An 18,179-nucleotide genomic window follows, 5' to 3' on the forward strand; every position below is an offset into this window, starting at 1 on the left:
AGTCGGCCATCAATGGAAAGAGAGGCCCATTGGACTTGCAAACTTTATATGCCCCAATATAGGGGAATGCCAGGGCCAAAAGAATGGGAATGGGTGGGTAGGGAAGTGGGGGGCGCTATGGGGGACTTTTGGGATAGCATTGGAAATGTAATTGAGGAAAATATGTAATAAAAATATTAAAAATCAAAAAAAAAAAAAAACACCCAGGGAAGGAGTTACAGAGACAAATTTGTAGCTGTGATGAAAGGATGGACCATTTATAGACTGCCGTATCCAGGGATCCATCCCATAATCAGCTTCTAAACGCGGACACCATTGCATACACTAGCAATATTTTGCTGAAAGGACACAAATATAGCTGTCTCTTGTGAGACTATGCAGGGGCCTAGCAAACACAGGAGTGGATGCTCACAGTCAGCTATTGGATGTATCAAAGGGCTCCCAATGGAGAAGCTAGAGAAAGTACCCAAGGAGCTAAAGGGATCTGCAACCCTAATGTTGGAACACCATGATGTACTAACCAGTACCCCGGAGCTCTTGTCTCTAGCTGCATATGTATCAAAAGATGGCCTAGTCGGCCATCACTGCAAAGAGAGGCCCATTGGACTTGCAAACTTTATATGCCCCAATATAGGGAAATGCCAGTGCCAAAAGAATGGGGATGGGTGGGTTGTGAAGTGGGGGGCGCTATGGGGGCCTTTTGTGATAGCATTGGCAATGTAATTGAGGAAAATATGTAATAAAATATATTAAAAATTAAAAAAAAAGAATTACAGGAGAACATTGCTAAAGAGTTACAAGTCCTTAAAGAAAAACAGGATAACACAATCAAACAGGTAGAAGTCCTTAAGGAAAAACAGGAAAAGACAACCAAACAGGTAGAAGTCCTTAAAGAAAAGCAGGAAAACACATCCAAACAGGTAATGTAAATGAACAAAACCATACTAGACCTAAAAAGGGAAGTAGACACAATAAAGAAAACCCAAAATGAGGCAACACTGGAGATAGAAACCGTAGGAAAAAAATCTGGAACCATAGATGCGAGCATCAGCAATAGAATACAAGAGATGGAAGAGAGAATCTCAGGTGCAGAAGATTCCATAGTGAACATCGGCACAACAATCAAAGAAAATGGAAAATGCAAAAAGATCCTAACTCAAAACATCCAGGAAATCCAGGACACAATGAGAAGACCAAACCTACGGATAATAGGAGTGGATGAGAATGAAGATTTTCAACTCAAAGGACCAGCAAACATCTTCAACAAAATTATAGAAGAAAACTTCCCAAACCTAAAGAAAGAGATGCCCATGAACATACAAGAAGCCTACAGAACTCCAAATAGACTGGAGCAGAAAAGAAATACCTCCCGACACATAATAATCAGAACAACAAATGTACTAAATAAAGATACAATACTAAAAGCAGTAAGAGAAAAAGGCCAAGTAACATATAAAGGCAAGCCTATCAGAATTACACCAGATTTTTCACCAGAGACTATGAAAGCCAGAAGATCCTGGACAGATGTTATACAGACACTAAAAGAACACAAATTCCAGCCCAGGCTACTATACCCAGCCAAACTCTCAATTAACATAGGTGGAGAAACCAAAGTATTCCACGACAAAACCAAATTCACACATTATCTTTCCATGAATCCAGCCCTTCAAAGGATAATAACAGAAAAAAATCAATACAAGGACGGGAACCACGCCCTAGAAAAAACAAGAAGGTAATCCCTCAACAAACCTAAAATAAGACAGCCACAAGAACAGAATGCCAACTTTAACAACAAAAATAACAGGAAACAACAATTACTTTTCCTTAATATCTCTTAATATCAATGGACTCAACTCCCCGATAAAAAGACATAGACTAACAAACTGGCTACACAAAAAAGAACCAGCATTTTGCTGCTTACAGGAAATCATCTCAGAGAAAAAGATAGACACTACTTTGATGTATCAAAGGGCTCCCAATGGAGAAGCTAGAGAAAGTACCCAAGTAGCTAAAGGGATCTGCAACCCTATTGGTGGAACAACCTGATGAACTAACCAGTACCCCGGAGCTCTTGACTCTAGCTGCATATGTATCAAAAGATGGCCTAGTCGGCCATCACTGTAAAGAGAGGCCCATTGGACTTGCAAACTTTATATGCCCCAATATAGGGGAATGCCAGGGCCAAAAGAATGGGAATGGGTGGGTAGGGAAGTGGGGGGGGGGGTATGGGGATTTTTGGGATAGCATTGGAAATGTAATTGAGTTAAATACGTAATAAAAAAATAAATTAAAAAAAATAATTCTTTCCCAATCTGTTGGTGGCCTTTTTGTCTAATTGACAGTGTCTTACAGAAACTTTGCAATTTTATGAGGTCCCATTTGTGAATTCTTGATCTTACAGCACAAGCCTTTGCTGTTCTGTTTAGGAATTTCCCCCTATGCCCATATCTTCGAGGCTTTCCCCCACTTTCTCCTCTATACGTTTCAGTGTCTCTGGTTTTATGTGGAGTTCCTTGATCCACTTAGACTTGAGTTTTGTACAATGATGGATCAATTTTCATTCATCTACATAACTGCCAGTTGTGCCAGCACCATTTGTTGAAAATGTTGTCTTTTTTCCACTGGATGGTTTTAGTTCCCTTGTCAAAGATCAAGTGACCATAGGTGTGTGGATTTATTTCTGGGTCTTCAATTCTATGCCATTGATCTACCTGTCTTTCACTGTACCAGTGCCATGCAGTTTTTATCACAATTGCTCTGTAATACAGCTTGAGGTCAGGCATGGTGATTCTACCAGAGGTTCTTTTATTGTTGAGAATAGTTTTTGATATATTAGTTTTTTTGTTATTCCAGATGAATTAGCAAATTGCCCTTTCTAACTCAGTGAAGAATTGAGTTGGAATTTTGATGGGGATTGCATTGAATCTGTAGATTGCTTTTGGTACGATAGCCGTTTTGACTATATTAATCCTGCCAATCTATGAGCATGGGAGATCTTTTCATCTTCTGAAATCTTTGATTTCTTTCTTCAGAGACTTGAAGTTCTTATCATACAGATCTTTCACTTCCTTAGAGTCACACCAAGGTAATTAATATATTATTTGTGACTATTATGAAGGGTGTTTTTTCCCTAATTTCATTTCGAGCTCATTTATCCTTTGTGTAGAGAAAGGCCATTGATTTGTTTGAGTCAATTTTATATCCAATTACTGCACTGAATCTGTTTATCAGCTTTAGGAGTTCTCTGGTGGAATTTTTAAGGTCACTTATATATACTATTGTATCATCTGCAAATAGTGACATTTTAACTTCTTTCTTTCCAGTTTATATCCCCTTGATCTCCTTTTGTTGTCGAATTGCTCTGGCTAGGACTTCAAGTGATATAGTGAATAGGTAGGGATAAAGTGATCAGCCTAGTCTAGTCCCTGACTTTAGTGGGATTGCTTTGGGTTTCTCTCCATTTACGTTTGTGTTGGCTACTGGTTTGCTGTATATTGCTTTTATTATGTTTAGATATGGGTCTTGGATTCCTGATCTTTCCAAGACTTTTATCATGAATGGGTGTTGGATTTTGTCAAATGCTTTCTCAGCTTCTAACGAGACAATCATGTGGTTTTTGTCTTTGAGTTTGTTTATATAGTGGAATACGTTGATGGATTTCCGTATAATAAACCATCCCTGTATCCCTGGGATGAATCACACTTGGTCATGATGGATGATAATTTTGATGTGTTCTTGGATTCTGTTTGCTAGCATTTTATTGAGTATTTTTGCATCGATATTCATAAGGGAAATTGGTCTGAAGTTTCTTTTCTTTGTTGGATCTTTTTGTGGTTTAGGTATAAGAGTTATTGCAGCTCACAGAATGAATTGGGTAGAGGACCTTCTGTTTCTATTTTGTGGAATAGTTTGAGGAGAGTTAGAAGCAGGCCTTCTTTGAAGGTCTGATAGAACTCTGCACTAAACCCTCTCTATTATTTTTTTTTTGATCACTGCTTCTATTTCTTTAGTGGAAATGGGACTGTTTAGACCGAGAATCTTATCCTGATTTAACTTTGGTAACTGCAATCTGTCTAGGAATTTGTTCATTTCATCCAGGTTTTCCAGTTTTGTTGAGTATAGCCTTTTGTAGTAGGATCTGGTGGTGTTTTCGATTTCCACAGGTTCTGTTGTTAAGTCTCCTTTTTCATTTCCGATTTCGTTAATTAGGATACTGTCCCTGTGCCCTCTACTTACTCTGGCTAAGGGTTTATCTATCTTTTTGATTTTCTCAAAGAAGCAGTTCCAAATTTGATTGATTCTTTGAATAGTTCTTTTTGATTCCACTTGGTTGATTTCAGCCATGAGTTTGATTATTTCCTGTAATCTACTCCTATTGGGCGAATTTGCTTCCTTAAGTTATAGAGTTTCCCCATGTGCTGTCAGGCTGCTAGTGTATGCTCTCTCTAGTTTCTTTTTGGAGGCACTAATGGCTATGAGTTTTCCACTTAGGACTGCCTTCATTGTGTTCCATAAGTTTGGGTATGTTTTGGCTTCATTTTTAATAAACTCTAAAAAGTCCTTAAGTTCTTTATTTCCTCCTTTACCAAGGTATTGTTGAGTAGAGTGTCGTTCCACATGAATGTTGGCTTTCTATTACTTATTCTGTTATTGAAAATCAGCTTTAGACCGTGGATAGGATGCATAAGATAATTTCAGTAATTTTGTTTCTGTTGAGGCCTGTTTTGTGACCCATTATATAGACAATTTTGGAGGAGGTACCATGAGGTGGTGAGAAGATGGTATATCCTTTTGTTTTAGGATAAAATGTTCTGTAAATATCTGTTAAATCCATTTGTTTCATACCTTCTGTCAGTGTACACGTATCTCTGTTTAGTTTATTTTTCCTGGATCTGTCCATTGGTGTGAGTGGAGTTTTGAAGTCTCCCACTATTATTGTGTGAGGTGCAATGTGTGCTTTGAGCTTTACTAAAGTTTCTTTAATGAAATGTGGCTGCCCTTGCATTTGGAACATAGATATTCAAGATTGAGAGTTCATCTTGGTAGATTTTAATTTTGATGAGTATGAAGTGCCCCTCCTTGTCTTTTTTAATAACTTTGTGTTCGAAGTCAATTTTTTCAATATTAGAATGGCTACTCCAGCTTGTTTCTTCAGACCATTTGCTTGGAAAATTGTTTTCCAGCCTTTCACTCTGAGGTAGTGTCTGTCTTTGTCCCTGAGTGGGTTTACTCTAAGCAGCAAAATGTTGTGTCCTGTTTGCATAGCCAATCTATTAGTTTATGTCTTTTTATAGGGGAATTGAATCCATTAATGTTAATAGAAATTAAAGAAAAGTAATTGGTTTTTTGTTGTTGTTATATTTGATGTTAAAAGTTGGGATTCTGTTCTTGTGGCTGACTTCTTGTAAGTTTGTTGAAGAATTACTTTCTTGCTTTTTTTAGGGTGTAGTTTCTGTCTTTGTGTTTCTGTTTTCTCTTTATTATCATTTGAAGGGCTGGATTCTTGGAAAGATATTGTATGAATTTGGTTTTATCATGGAAGACTTTGTTTTCTCCATCTATGGTAATTGAGAGTTTTGCTGGATATAGCAGCTTGGGTTGGTATTTGTGTTCTCCTAGGGTCTGTATAACATCTGTCCAGGATCCTCTGTCTTTCGTAGTTTCTGGTGAGAAGTCTGGAGTAATTCTAATAGGCCTGCCTTTCTAAGTTTCTTGACCTTTTCCCCTTAGTTCTTTTAATATTCTATCTTTATTTAGTGCATGTGTTGTTCTAATTGTTATGTGTCTTGAGGAATTTCTTTTTTGGTTCAGTCCATTTGGAGTTTATAGGGATGTTTTCTTCTATAATTCTGTTGAAGATATTTGCTGGCCCTTTAAGCTGAAAATCTTCATTCTCATCTATTCCTAGTATCTATAGGTTTGGTCTTCTCGTTGTGTCCTGGATTTCCTGGATGCTTCGAGTTAAGATCTTTTTGCATTTTGTATTTTCTTTGATTGTTGTGTCCATGTTCTCTATGGATACTTCTGCATCTGGGATTCTCTCTTCCATCTCTTGTATTCTGTTTCTGACTCTCGTATCTATGGTTCCAGATTTCTTCCCTAGGGTTTCTATCTCCAGAGTTATCTCACTTTGGTTTTTCTTTATTGTGTCTACTTCCCTTTTCAGGTCTTAAATGATTTTGTTCAATTACATCTCCTGTTTGGTTGTGTTTTCCTGTAATTCTTTAAGGGATTTTTGTGTTTCCTCTTTAAGGACTTTTACCTGTTTCAGTGTTCTCCTGTATTTCTTTAAGTTAGTTATTAATGCCCTTCTTAAAGTCCCCTACAAGCATCACGAGATATGATTTTAAAACCCGAATCTTGCTTTTCAGATGTTTTGGGGTATCCAGGACTGGCTGAAGTTGGAGTGCAGGGTTCTGATAATGGTGGGCATTTATTAAATATTTTTTTTAGGTACTTTCCTCATTTACATTTCCAATGCTATCCCAAAATTCCCCCATACCCCCCTCCCCTACCCACCCACTCCCACTTTTTGGCCCTGGCATTCCCCTGTACTGGGGCATATAAAGTTTACATGTCCAATGGGCCTCTCTTTCCAGTGATGGCTGACTAGATCATCTTTTGATACATATGCAGCTAGAGTCAAGAGCTCTGGGGTACTGGTTAGTTCATAATGTTGTTCCACGTATAGGGTTGCAGATCCCTTTATCTCCTTGGGTACTTACTCCAGCTCCTCCATTGGGGGCTCTGTGATCCATCCAATAGCTGACTGTGAGCATCCACTTCTGTGTTTGCTAGGTCCCGGCATAGTCTCACAAGAGACAGCTATATCAGAGTCCTTTCAGCAAAATCTTGCTAGTTTATGCAATGGTGTCAGTGTTTGGAGGCTGATTATGGGATGGATCCCTGGATATGGCAGTCTCTGGATGGTACATCCTTCTGTCTCAGCTCCAAACTTTGTCCCTGTAACTCCTTCCATGGGTGTTTATTCCCAATTTTAAGAAGGGCAAAGTATCCACACTCCTGTCTTCATTCTTCTTGAGTTTCATGTGTTTTGCAAATTGTATCTTATATCTTGGGTATTCTAAGTTTCTGGGCTAATATCCATTTATCAGTGAGTACATATTGTGTGAGTTCTTTTGTGATTGGGTTACCTCACTCAGGATGATGCCCTCTAGGTCCAACCATTTGCCTAGGAATTTCATAAATTTATTCTTTTTAATAGCTGAGTAGTACTCCATTGTGTAAATGTACCACATATTTTGTATCCATTCGTCTGTTGAGGGGCATCTGGGTTCTTTCAAACTTCTGGCTATTATAAATAAGGCTGCTATGAACATAGTGGAGCATGTGTCTTTCTTACTAGTTGGAACATCTTCTGGATATATGCCCAGGAGTGATATTGCTGGATCCTCCAGTAGTACTATGTCCAATTTTCTGAGGAACCTCCAAACTGATTTCCAGAGTGGTTGTACAAGCTTGCAATCCCACCAACAATGGAGGAGTGTTCCTCTTTCTCCACACCCACACCAGCATCTGCTGACACATGAATTTTTTATTTTACCCATTCTGATTGGTGTGAGATGGAATCTCAGGGTGTTTGATTTGCATTTACCTGATGATTAAGAATGCTGAACAGTTTTTCAGTTGCTTCTCAGCCATTCGGTATTGCTCATGTGAGAATTCTTTGTTTAGCTCTGAGCCTCATTTATTTTTGTGCCTTACCAAGCTTTATTTTTTTAAAAAAATTTTATTAGGTATTTTCCTCATTTACATTTCCAATGCTATCCCCAAAGTCCCCCATACCCTCCCCCCTCTCCTACCCACCCACTCCCACTTTTTGGCCCTGGCATTCCCCTGTACTGGGGCATACAAAGTTTGCAAGTCCAGTGGGCCTTTCTTTCCAGTGATGGCTGACTAGGCCATCTTTTGATACATATGCAGCTAGAGACAAGTGCTCCAGGGTACTGGTTAGTTCATATTGTTGTTCCACCTATAGGGTTACAGTTCCCTTTAGTTCCTTGGGTGCTTTTTCTAGCTCCTCCATTGGGGGCCCTGTGATCCATTCAATAGCTGACTGTGAGCATCCACTTCTGTGTTTGCTAGGCCCCAGCATAGTCCCACAAGAGACATCTATATCTGCGTCTTTTCAAAAAAATCTTGCTAGTGTATGCAATCAGCATTTGGAAGGTGATTATGGGATGGATTCCTGTATATGGCAGTCTCTAGATGGTCCACACTTTCGTCACAGCTCCAAACTTTGTCTCTGTAAGTGCTTCCATGTGTGTTTTGTTCCCAATTTCAAGAAGGGGCACAGTGTCCACACTCCTGTCTTCACTCTTCTTGAGTTTCATGTGTTTTGCAAATTGTATATTATATCTTGGGTATTCTAAGTTTCTGGGCTAATATCCACTTATCAGTGAGTACATATTGTGTGAGTTCCTTTGTGATTATGTTACCTCACTCAGGATGATGCCCTCCAGGTTCATCCATTTGCCTAGGAATTTCATAAATTCATTCTTTTTAATAGCTGATTAGTACTCCATTGTGTAAATGTTCTACATATTTTGTATCCATTCCTCTGTTGAGGGGCATCTGGGTTCTTTCAAGCTTCTGGTTATTATAAATAAGGCTGCTATGAACATAGTGGAGCATGTGTCTTTCTTACTAGTTGGAACATCTTCTGGATATATGCCCAGGAGTGATATTGCAAGATCCTCTGGTAGTACTATATCCAATTTTCTGAGAAACTGCCAGACTGATATCCAGAGTGGTTTTAGAAGCTTGCAATCCCACCAACAATGGAGGAGTGTTCCTCTTTCTCCACATCCTCGCCAGCCTCTGCTGTCACCTGAATTTTTGATCTTAGCCATTCTGACTGGTGTGAGGTGGAATCTCAGGGTTTTTTTGATTTGCATTTCTCTGATAATTAAAGATGTTGAACATTTTTTCAGGTGCTTCTCTGCCATTCTTTATTCCTCAGGTGAGAATTCTTTGTTCACCTCTGAGCCCTATTTTTTAATGGAGTTATTTGATTTTCTGGAGTGCACCTTCTTGAATTCTTTATATATATATTGGATATTAGTCCCCTACCTGATTTAGGATAGGTAAAGATCCTTTCCCAATCTGTTGCTGGCCTTTTGTCTTATTGATGGTGTCTTATGCATTGCAGAAGCTTTGAAACTTCATGAGGTCCCATTTTTGATTCTTGATCTTACAGCACAAGCCATTGCTGTTCTATTCAGGAATTTTTCCCCTGTACCCATATCTTCGAGGCTTTGCCCTACTTGCTCCTCTATAAGTTTCAGTGTCTCTGGTATTATGTGGAGTTCCTTGATCCACTTAGGTTAGTACAAGGAGATAGGAATGGATCAACTTGCTTTTTTCTACATGATAACCACCAGTTGTGCCAGCACCATTTATTGAAAATGCTGTCTTTTTTCCACTGGATGGTTTTAGCTCCCTTGTCAAAGATCAAGTGACCAAAGATGTGTGGGTTCATTTCTGGGACTTCAATTCTGTTCCATTAGTCTACTTGTCTGTTGCTATACCAGTACCATGCAGTTGTTATCACAGTTGCTCTGTAATACAGCTTTAGGTCAGGCATTGTGATTCCATCAGAGGTTCTTTTATCCTTGAGAAGACTTTTTGCTATCCTAGGTTTTTTGGTATTTCAGATGAATTTGCAGATTGCTCTTTCTAATTTGTTGAAGAATTGAGTTCGAATTTTGATGGGGATTGCATTGAATCTGTAGATTGCTTTTGGCAAGATAGCCATTTTTACTATATTGATCCTGCCAATCCATGAGCATGGGAGATCTTTCCATCTTCTGAGATCTTCTATAATTTCTTTCTTCAGAGACTTGAAGTTCTTATCATACAGGTCTTTCACTTATTTAGTTAGAGTCATGCCAAGGTATTTTATATTATTTGTGACTATTGAGAAGGGTGTTGTTTCCCTAATTTCTTTCTCAGCCTGTTTATCCTTTGAGTACAGAAAGGCCATTGACTTGTTTGAGTTAATTTTATATCCCGCTACTTCATTGAAGCTGTTTATCAGGCTTAGGAGTTCACTGGTTGAATATTTAGGGTCACTTATATATACTATCATATCATCTGCAAAAAGTGATATTTTGACTTCCTCTTTTCCAATTTGTATCGCCTTAATCTCCTTTTGTTGTCAAATTGCTCTGGCTAGGACTTCAAGTACAATGTTGAATAGGTAGGGAGAGAGTGGACAGCCTTGTTTAGTCCCTGATTTTAGTGGGATTGCTTCCAGCTTCTCACCATTTACTTTGATGTTGGCTACTGGTTTGCTGTAGATTGCTTTTATCATGTTTAGGTATGGGCCTTGAATTCCTGATGTTTCCAAGTCTTTTATCATGAATGGGTTTTGGATTTTGTCGAATGCTTTCTCTGCATCTAACGAGATGCTCATGTGGTTTTTGTCTTTGAGTTTGTTTATATACTGGATTACGTTGATGGATTTTCGTATATTGAACCATCCCTGCATCCCTGGGATGAAACCTACTTGGTCAGGATGGATGATTGTTTTGATGTCTTCTTGGATTCGGTTAGCAAGAACTTTATTGAGGATTTTTGCATCGATATTCATAAGGGAAATTGGTCTGAAGTTCTCTATCTTTGTTGGGTCTTTTTGTGGTTTAGGTATCAGAGTAATTTTGGCTTCATAGAGTGAGTTAGGTAGAGGACCTTCTGTTTCTATTTTGTGGCATAGTTTGTGAAGAACTGGGATTAGATCTTCTTTGAAGGTCTGATAGAACTCTGCACTAAACTCATCTGGTCCTGGGCTTTTTTTGGTTAGGAGACTATTAATGACTGCTTCTATTTCTTTAGGGGATATAAGACTGTTTAGTTCATTAACCTGATCTTGATTTAACTTTGGTACCTGGTATCTGTCTAGAAATTTGTCCATTTCATCCAGGTTCTCCAGTTTTGTTGAGTATAGCCTTTTGTAGAAGGATCTGAGGGTGTTTTGGATTTCTTCAGGGTCTGTTGTTATGTCTCCCTTTTCATTTCTGAATTTGTTAATTAGGATGCTTTACCTGTGACCTCTAGTGAGTCTAGTAAGTCTTTATCTCTCTTGTTGATTTTCTTAAAGAACCAGCTCCTCGATTGGTTGATTCTTTGAATAGTTCTTCTCGTTTCCTCTTGGTTGATTTTGCCCCTGAGTTTGATTATTTCCTGCAGTCTACTCCTCTTGGGTGAATTTGCTTCTTTTTGTTCTAGAGCCTTTAGGTGTGTGGTCAAGCTGTTAATGTGTGCTCTCTGTAGTATCTTTTTTGAGGCACTCAAAGCTATGAGTTTTCCTCTTAGAAATGCTTTCCTTGAGTCCCATAAGTTTGGGTATGTTGTGGCTTCATTTTCATTAAACTCCAAAAAGTCCTTAATTTCTTTCTTTATTCCTTCCTTGACCAAGGCATCATTGAGAAGAGTGTTGTTGAGTTTCCACGTGAATGTTGGTTTTCTATTATTTATGTTGTTATTGAAGATCAGCCTAAGTCCATGGTAATCTGATAGGATGCATGGGACAATTTCAATATTTTTGTCTATGTTGAGGCTTGTTTTGTGACCAATTATGAGGTCAGATTTGGAGAAGGTACCATGAAGTGCTGAGAAGAAGGTATATCCTTTTGTTTTAGGATAAAGTGTTCTGTAGATATCTGTTAGATCCATTTGTTTTATCACTTCTGTTAGTTTCAATGTGTCCCTGTTTAGTTTCTTTTTCCATGATCTGTCCATTGGTGAAAGTGGTATGTTGACCTCTCCCACTATTATTGTGTGAGGTTTAATGTATTCTTTCAGCTTTACTAAAGTTTCTTTAATGAATGTGGCTGCTCTTGTATTGGAGCATAGATATTCAGAATTGATAGTTCCTCTTGGAGGATTTTAACTTTGATGAGTATGAAGTGCCCCTCCTTGTCTTTTTTGATGACTTTGGGTTGGAAGTCGATTTTATTAGATATTAGAATGGCTACTCCATTTTGTTTCTTCATACCATTTGCATGGGAAATTGTTTTCCAGCCTTTCATTCTGAGGTAGTGTCTATCTTTTTCTCTGAGATGAGTTTCCTGTAAGCAGCAAAATGATGGGTCCTGTTTGTGTAGCAAATCTGTTAGTCTATATCTTTTTATTGGGGAGTTGAGTCCATTGATATTAAGAGATATTAAGTAAAAGTAATTGTTTCTTCTTATTATTTTTGTTGTTAAAGTTGGCATTGTGTTCTTGTGGCTGTCTTATTTTAGGTTTGTTGAGGGATTACCTTCTTGCTTTTTCTAGGACGTGGTTTCCGTTCTTGTATTTTTTTTTCTGTTATTATCCTTTGAAGGGCTGGATTCATGGAAAGATAATGTGTGAATTTGGTTTTGTCATGGAATCTTCTGCACTTGAGATTCTCTCTTCCATCTCTTGTATTGTGTTGCTGATGCTCGCATTTATGGTTCCATATTTCTTTCCTAGGGTTTCTATCTCCAGTGTTGCCTCACTTTGGGTTTTCTTTATTGTGTCTACTTCCCTTTTTAGGTCTTGGATGGTTTTATTCAATTCCATCACCTATTTGGTTGTTTTTTCCTGCAATTCTTTAAGGTAGTTTTGTGCTTCCTGTTTAATGTCTTCTACCTGTTTAGCAGTGTTATCCTCTATTTCTTTAAGTGAGTTATTAAAATCCTTTTTGATGTCCTCTACCATCATCATGAGATATGCTTTAAAATCCAGGTCTATCTTTTCGAGCGTGTTAGTGAGCCCTGAACTGGGTGAAGTGGTAGTGCTGGGTTCTGATGATGGTGAGTGGTCTTGGTTTCTGTTAGTAAGATTCTTAAGTTTACCTTTTGCCATCTGGTAATCTCTGGAGTTAGTTGTTATAGTTGTCTCTGTTTAGAGATTGTTCCTCTGGTGATTCTGTTACCCTCTATCAGAAGACCTGGGAGACTAGCTCTCTCCTTTGAGTTTCAGTGGTCAGAGCACTCTCTGCAGACAAGCTCTCCTCTTACACAGAAGGTGCACAGATATATGGCATTTGGACCTTTTCCTGGCCGAAGATGAAGGCCCAAAACAGACCTTTCCCAGAAGCTGTGTTGCTTTGGCCTGTCACAGAAGCTGTTAGCTTATGTAGTCCACACTCTCACCTGTGCAGACAACTTTCGGCAGAGTCTCAGAACCAAGATTTCTTCCGCCAATCCTGAGGCAATGTCTTTCCGGGCTGGGCAGACACATGTCCTCTGGCCGGGAAGGTGGCCAGATGTGTAGAGCCCGAAAAGGGCGCTGCTGCAGAAGCTCTGTGGCTCCCGTCTGTCCCAGAAGCTGTTAGTTTCTCTAGTGCATACTCGCACCTGTGCAGAGTATGCACTAGAGAAACTAACTCAAAGCTATGAGTTTTCCTCTTAGAAATGCTTTCATTGTGTCCAATAAGTTTGGGTATCTTGTGGCTTCATTTTCATTAAACTCTAAAAATCTTAACATTTCTTTCTTTATTCCTTCCTTGACCAAGGTATCATTGAGAAGAATGTTGTTCATTTTTCCACGTGAATGTTGGCTTTCTATTATTTATGTTGTTATTGAAGATCAGCCTTACTCCATGGTTCTATGATAGGATGCATGGGACAATTTCAATATTTTTGTATCTGTTGAGGCCTGTTTTGTTACCAATTATGTGGTCAATTTTGAAGAAGGTCCTGTGAGGTGATGAGAAGAAGGTATATCCTTTTGTTTTAGGATAAAATGTTCTGTAGATATCTGATAGATACATTTGTTTCATCACTTCTGTTAGTTTCACTGTGTCCCTGTTTAGTTTCTGTTTCCATGATCTGTCCATTGGTGAAAGTGGTGTCTTGAAGTCTCCCACTATTATTGTGTGAGATGCAATTGTGCTTTGAGCTTTACTAAAGTTTCTTTAATGAAACTTGCCTTTTGAGCATAGATAGTCAGAATTGATAGTTCCTCTTGGTGGACTTTACCTTTGATGAGTATGAAGTGTTCCTCCTTGTCTTTTTTGATAACTTTGGTTTAGAAGTCGATTTTATTCGATATTAGAATGTCTACTCCAGCTTGTTTCTTCAGACCATTTGCTTGGAAAATTGTTTTCCAGCCTTTCACTCTGAGGTAGTATTTGTCTTTTTCCCTGAGGTGAGTTTCCTGTAAGCAGCAGAATGTTGGGTCCTGTTTGTGTAGCCAGTCTGTTAGTCTATTTCTTTTTATTGGGGAATTGAGTCCATTGATATTAGGAGATATTAAGGAAAAGTAATTGTTTCTTCCTATAATTTTTTTGTTAGAATTGACATTCTATTCTCGTGGCTATCTTCCTTTTGGTTTGTTGAGGGATTATTTTCCTGCTTTTTCTAGGGTGAGGTTTCCATCCTTGTATTGGTTTTTTTCTGTTATTATCCTTTGAAGGGCTGGATTCATGGAAAGATAATGTGTGAATTTGGTTTTGTCGTGGAATACTTTGGTTTCTCCACCTATGTTAATTGAGAGTTTGGCTGTGTATAGTAGCCTGGGCTGGAATTTGTGTTCTCTTAGTGTCTGTATAACATCTGTCCAGGCTCTTCTGGCTTTCATAGTCTCTGGTGAAAAATCTGGTGTAATTCTGATAGGCCTGCCTTTATATGTTACTTGACCTTTTTTCCCTTACTGCTTTTAATATTCTATCTTTATTTAATGCATTTGTTGTTCTGATTATTATGTGTCTTGAGGAATTTCTTTTCTGGTCCAGTCTATTTGGAGTTCTGTAGGCTTCTTATATGTTCATGGGCATGTCTTTCTTTAGATTTGGGAAGTTTTCTTCTATAATTTTGTTGAAGATATTTGCTGGCCCTTTAAATTGAAAATCTTCATTCTCATCTATTCCTATTATCTGTAGGTTTGGTCTTCTCATTGTGTCCTGGACTTTCGGATGTTTTGAGTTAGGATCTTTTTGCATTTTGTATTTTCTTTGATTGTTGTGCTGATGTTTTCTATGGAATCTTCTGCACTTGAGATTCCCTCTTCAATCTCTTATATTCTGTTGCTGATGCTTGCAGCTATGGTTCCAGATTTCTTTCCTAGGGTTTCTATCTCCAGTGTTGCCTCAACATTGGGTTTTCTTTATTGTGTCTACTTCCCTTTTTAGGTCTTGGGTGGTTTTATTCAATTCTATCACTTGTTTGGTCCTATTTTCCTGCAATTCTTTAAGGGATTTTTGTGCTTCCTCTTTAAGGTCCTCTACCTGTTTAGCAGTGTTCTCCTGTATTTCTTTAAGTGATTTATTAAAATCCTTCTTGATGTCTTCTACCATCATCATGAGATATTCTTTTAAATATGCAACTATTTTTCGGGTGTTTTGGGCTGCCCAGGACTGGGTGTGGTGGGAGTGCTGCGTTCTGATGATGGTGAGTGGTCTTGATTTCTGTTAGTAAGGTTCTTACGTTTGCCTTTCGCCATCTGGTAATCTCTGGAGTTAGTTGTTATAGTTGTCTCTGGTTAGAGTTTGTTCCTCACGTGATTCTGTTACCCTCTATCACCAGACCTGGGAGACTAGCTCTCTCCTGAGTTTCAGTGTTCAGAGTATTCTCTGCAGGCAAGCTCTCCTCTTGCAGGAAAGGTGCCCAGATATCTCTTGTTCGAACCTGCCTCCTGGCAGAAATTGTGATCCACTCACCAGAGGTCCTAAGATCCCGTGAAGAGTCCTGTGGGGACCTTAGTGGTGTCTACAGACTCCATGCCCAAGGTGCCCCGGTGCTGGCCTGGACCAGAAAGGATTTGTGTAGACTTGAGCTTTTTAAAAGGAGATAAGAATGGATTGATTTGCATTCTTCTACATGCTGACTTTCAGTTGTAGCAGCACCATTTCTTGAAAATGCTGACATTTCTCCACTGGATGGTTTTTACTCCTTTGTCAAAGATCAACTGACCATACATGTGTGGATTCCTTTCTGGGTCTTCAGTTCTTTTCCATTGATCTACTTACCTCTCTCTGTACAATACCATATAGGTTTTAATCACTATTTCTCTGTAATACAGCTTGATTGGGATCTCATGAAACCTAAAAAGCTTCTCTAAGGCAAAGGACACTACCATAAGACAAAAAGGCAACCTACAGATTGGGATGAGATCTTCACTAACCCTACATCTGATTGAGGGCTAATATCCAAAAATATACAAAGAACTCAAGAATTTAGACTGCAGAAAACCAATAAACCCAATTTAAAAAGGGTGCTACAGAGCTAACCTGAGAATTCTCAACTTAAGAACATAAAATGGTCAAAGAGCACGTCAAGAAATGTTCAACATCATTAGTCATTAGGGAAATGCAAATCAAAGCACCCCTAAGATTATACCTTACTTCAATCAGAATGGCTAAGATCAAACACTCACATAACAGCAGATGTTGGTGAGGATGTAGAGAAAGAGGAACACTCTTCATTGCTGGTGGGACTGCAAACTTGTACAACCATTCTGGAAATCAGTCTGTTGGTTCCTCAGAAAACTGCAAATACATTTACCAGGAGACCCAGCTGTACCAATCCTAGGCATATACCCAAAAGAAATTCTACCATATCACAACATTACATACTCCTGTATGTTCATAGCAGCTTTATTTGTAGTAGCCAGAAGCTGGAAACAACCCAGATGTCCTTCAAATGAAGAATAGATATAGAAAATGTGGGTCATTTGCACAATGGATTTCTACTCAGCTATTAAAAATGAGAACATAATGAATTTTGTTGGCAAAAGAATGGTTTCAGAAAATATCATCCTGATTATGGCCACTTAGACCCAAATTATATGTACTCACTGGTAAATGCATATTAGTCAAAAGTTCAGAATACCCATGGTAAAATTCATAGACCATATAATGCTTTAAAAAATGGAAGGCCCATGTATGGATGCTCCAATTCTACTTACAAGGACAACCAAATAATCATGGGAGGCAGAAGGAGAGATAGTCATGGTGGAAGGAAAAGAAAGAGTTCAAGATCAGGTATGAGGGGAGACAGGTGAGAAGCCCAGAGGGCCAGGAGAATGAATAGAAATATGTAACAGTGTGTGATGAGTAGGTGGAACCTCTAGAAAATCCCAAATGCCAGGGATGTGAGAGGCTTCCTGGATCCAATGAGTATGACTTTAACAGGAATGCCCAACAGTGGGGAGATGAAACCTGAGGATACCATATCCAGTAGATACACATTGCCCACAGTTGAAGGATGGTGTCACTCACCCATCTTAAAATTTTTTCACTTACATTTGTTCCTGTCTAAGGGAAATGCAGGGACAAGAATGGATCAGAGACAGACAGAAAGGCCATCCAGAAACTGTCCCAACTTGGAATCCATCCCATGTGCAGGCACCAAACCTCAACACTATTCCTGATGCCATGCTGTACTTGCAGACAGGAGGCTGACATGGCTAACCTCTGAGAGGCTCTACCTCCCTGTACATAACTAAGACAGATGCAGACCATATAGATAACTTGTGGACTGAGATGGAGGATCTCTATGGAAGAGTTAGGGGAAGGACTGAAGAACCGAAAGTGATTGCAGCCCCACAGGAAGAATAACAGTACCAACCAACTAGATCCCTCAGAGCTCCTAGAGACTAAACCATTAAACAAAGCACATACATTGGCTGGTCCATGTTTCCCAATACATATGTAGCAGAGCACTGCCTTTTTCTGGCTTTAGTGGGAGGAGATGCACTTGGTTCTGCGGAGGCTTGATGACTCAGAGATGGAGATGGGAGTTGGTGAGTGGGTAGTGGAGTACCCACTAAGAATTGAAGGTAAGAGGGGAATGTAGGTTGACTTATGGAGGGGGAAATGGGATGGGGGCAACATTTGAAATGTACATAAATAAAGTAATTAATAAAAAACAATAGAAAATGTAGGAAAAGAGAAGAAAAGAAAAGAAAATCAACCACCAATCCCTGACATTACTATTGATACTCTGTTATACATGTAGATAGGAGCCTAGCATAACTCTCCTTATAGAGGCTCCCCACAGGTGATGACAAAAACAGATCCAGATACCATCACATTGGATTGAGCTTAGAGACTCTCATGGAAGAGTTGGGGGAAAAACTGAGGGCTCTGAAAGAACTAGGAACTCCACAGAAAAACCAACATAGTCAACTAACCTGAACCCTTGGGGGCTATGAGAGACTGAATCACCAACCAAGGAGCATACAGG

This window comes from Mus caroli, unplaced genomic scaffold (assembly GCF_978045245.1).
Source record: "Mus caroli unplaced genomic scaffold, Mus_caroli_1 scaffold_20, whole genome shotgun sequence".
NCBI lineage: Eukaryota > Metazoa > Chordata > Mammalia > Rodentia > Muridae > Mus > Mus caroli.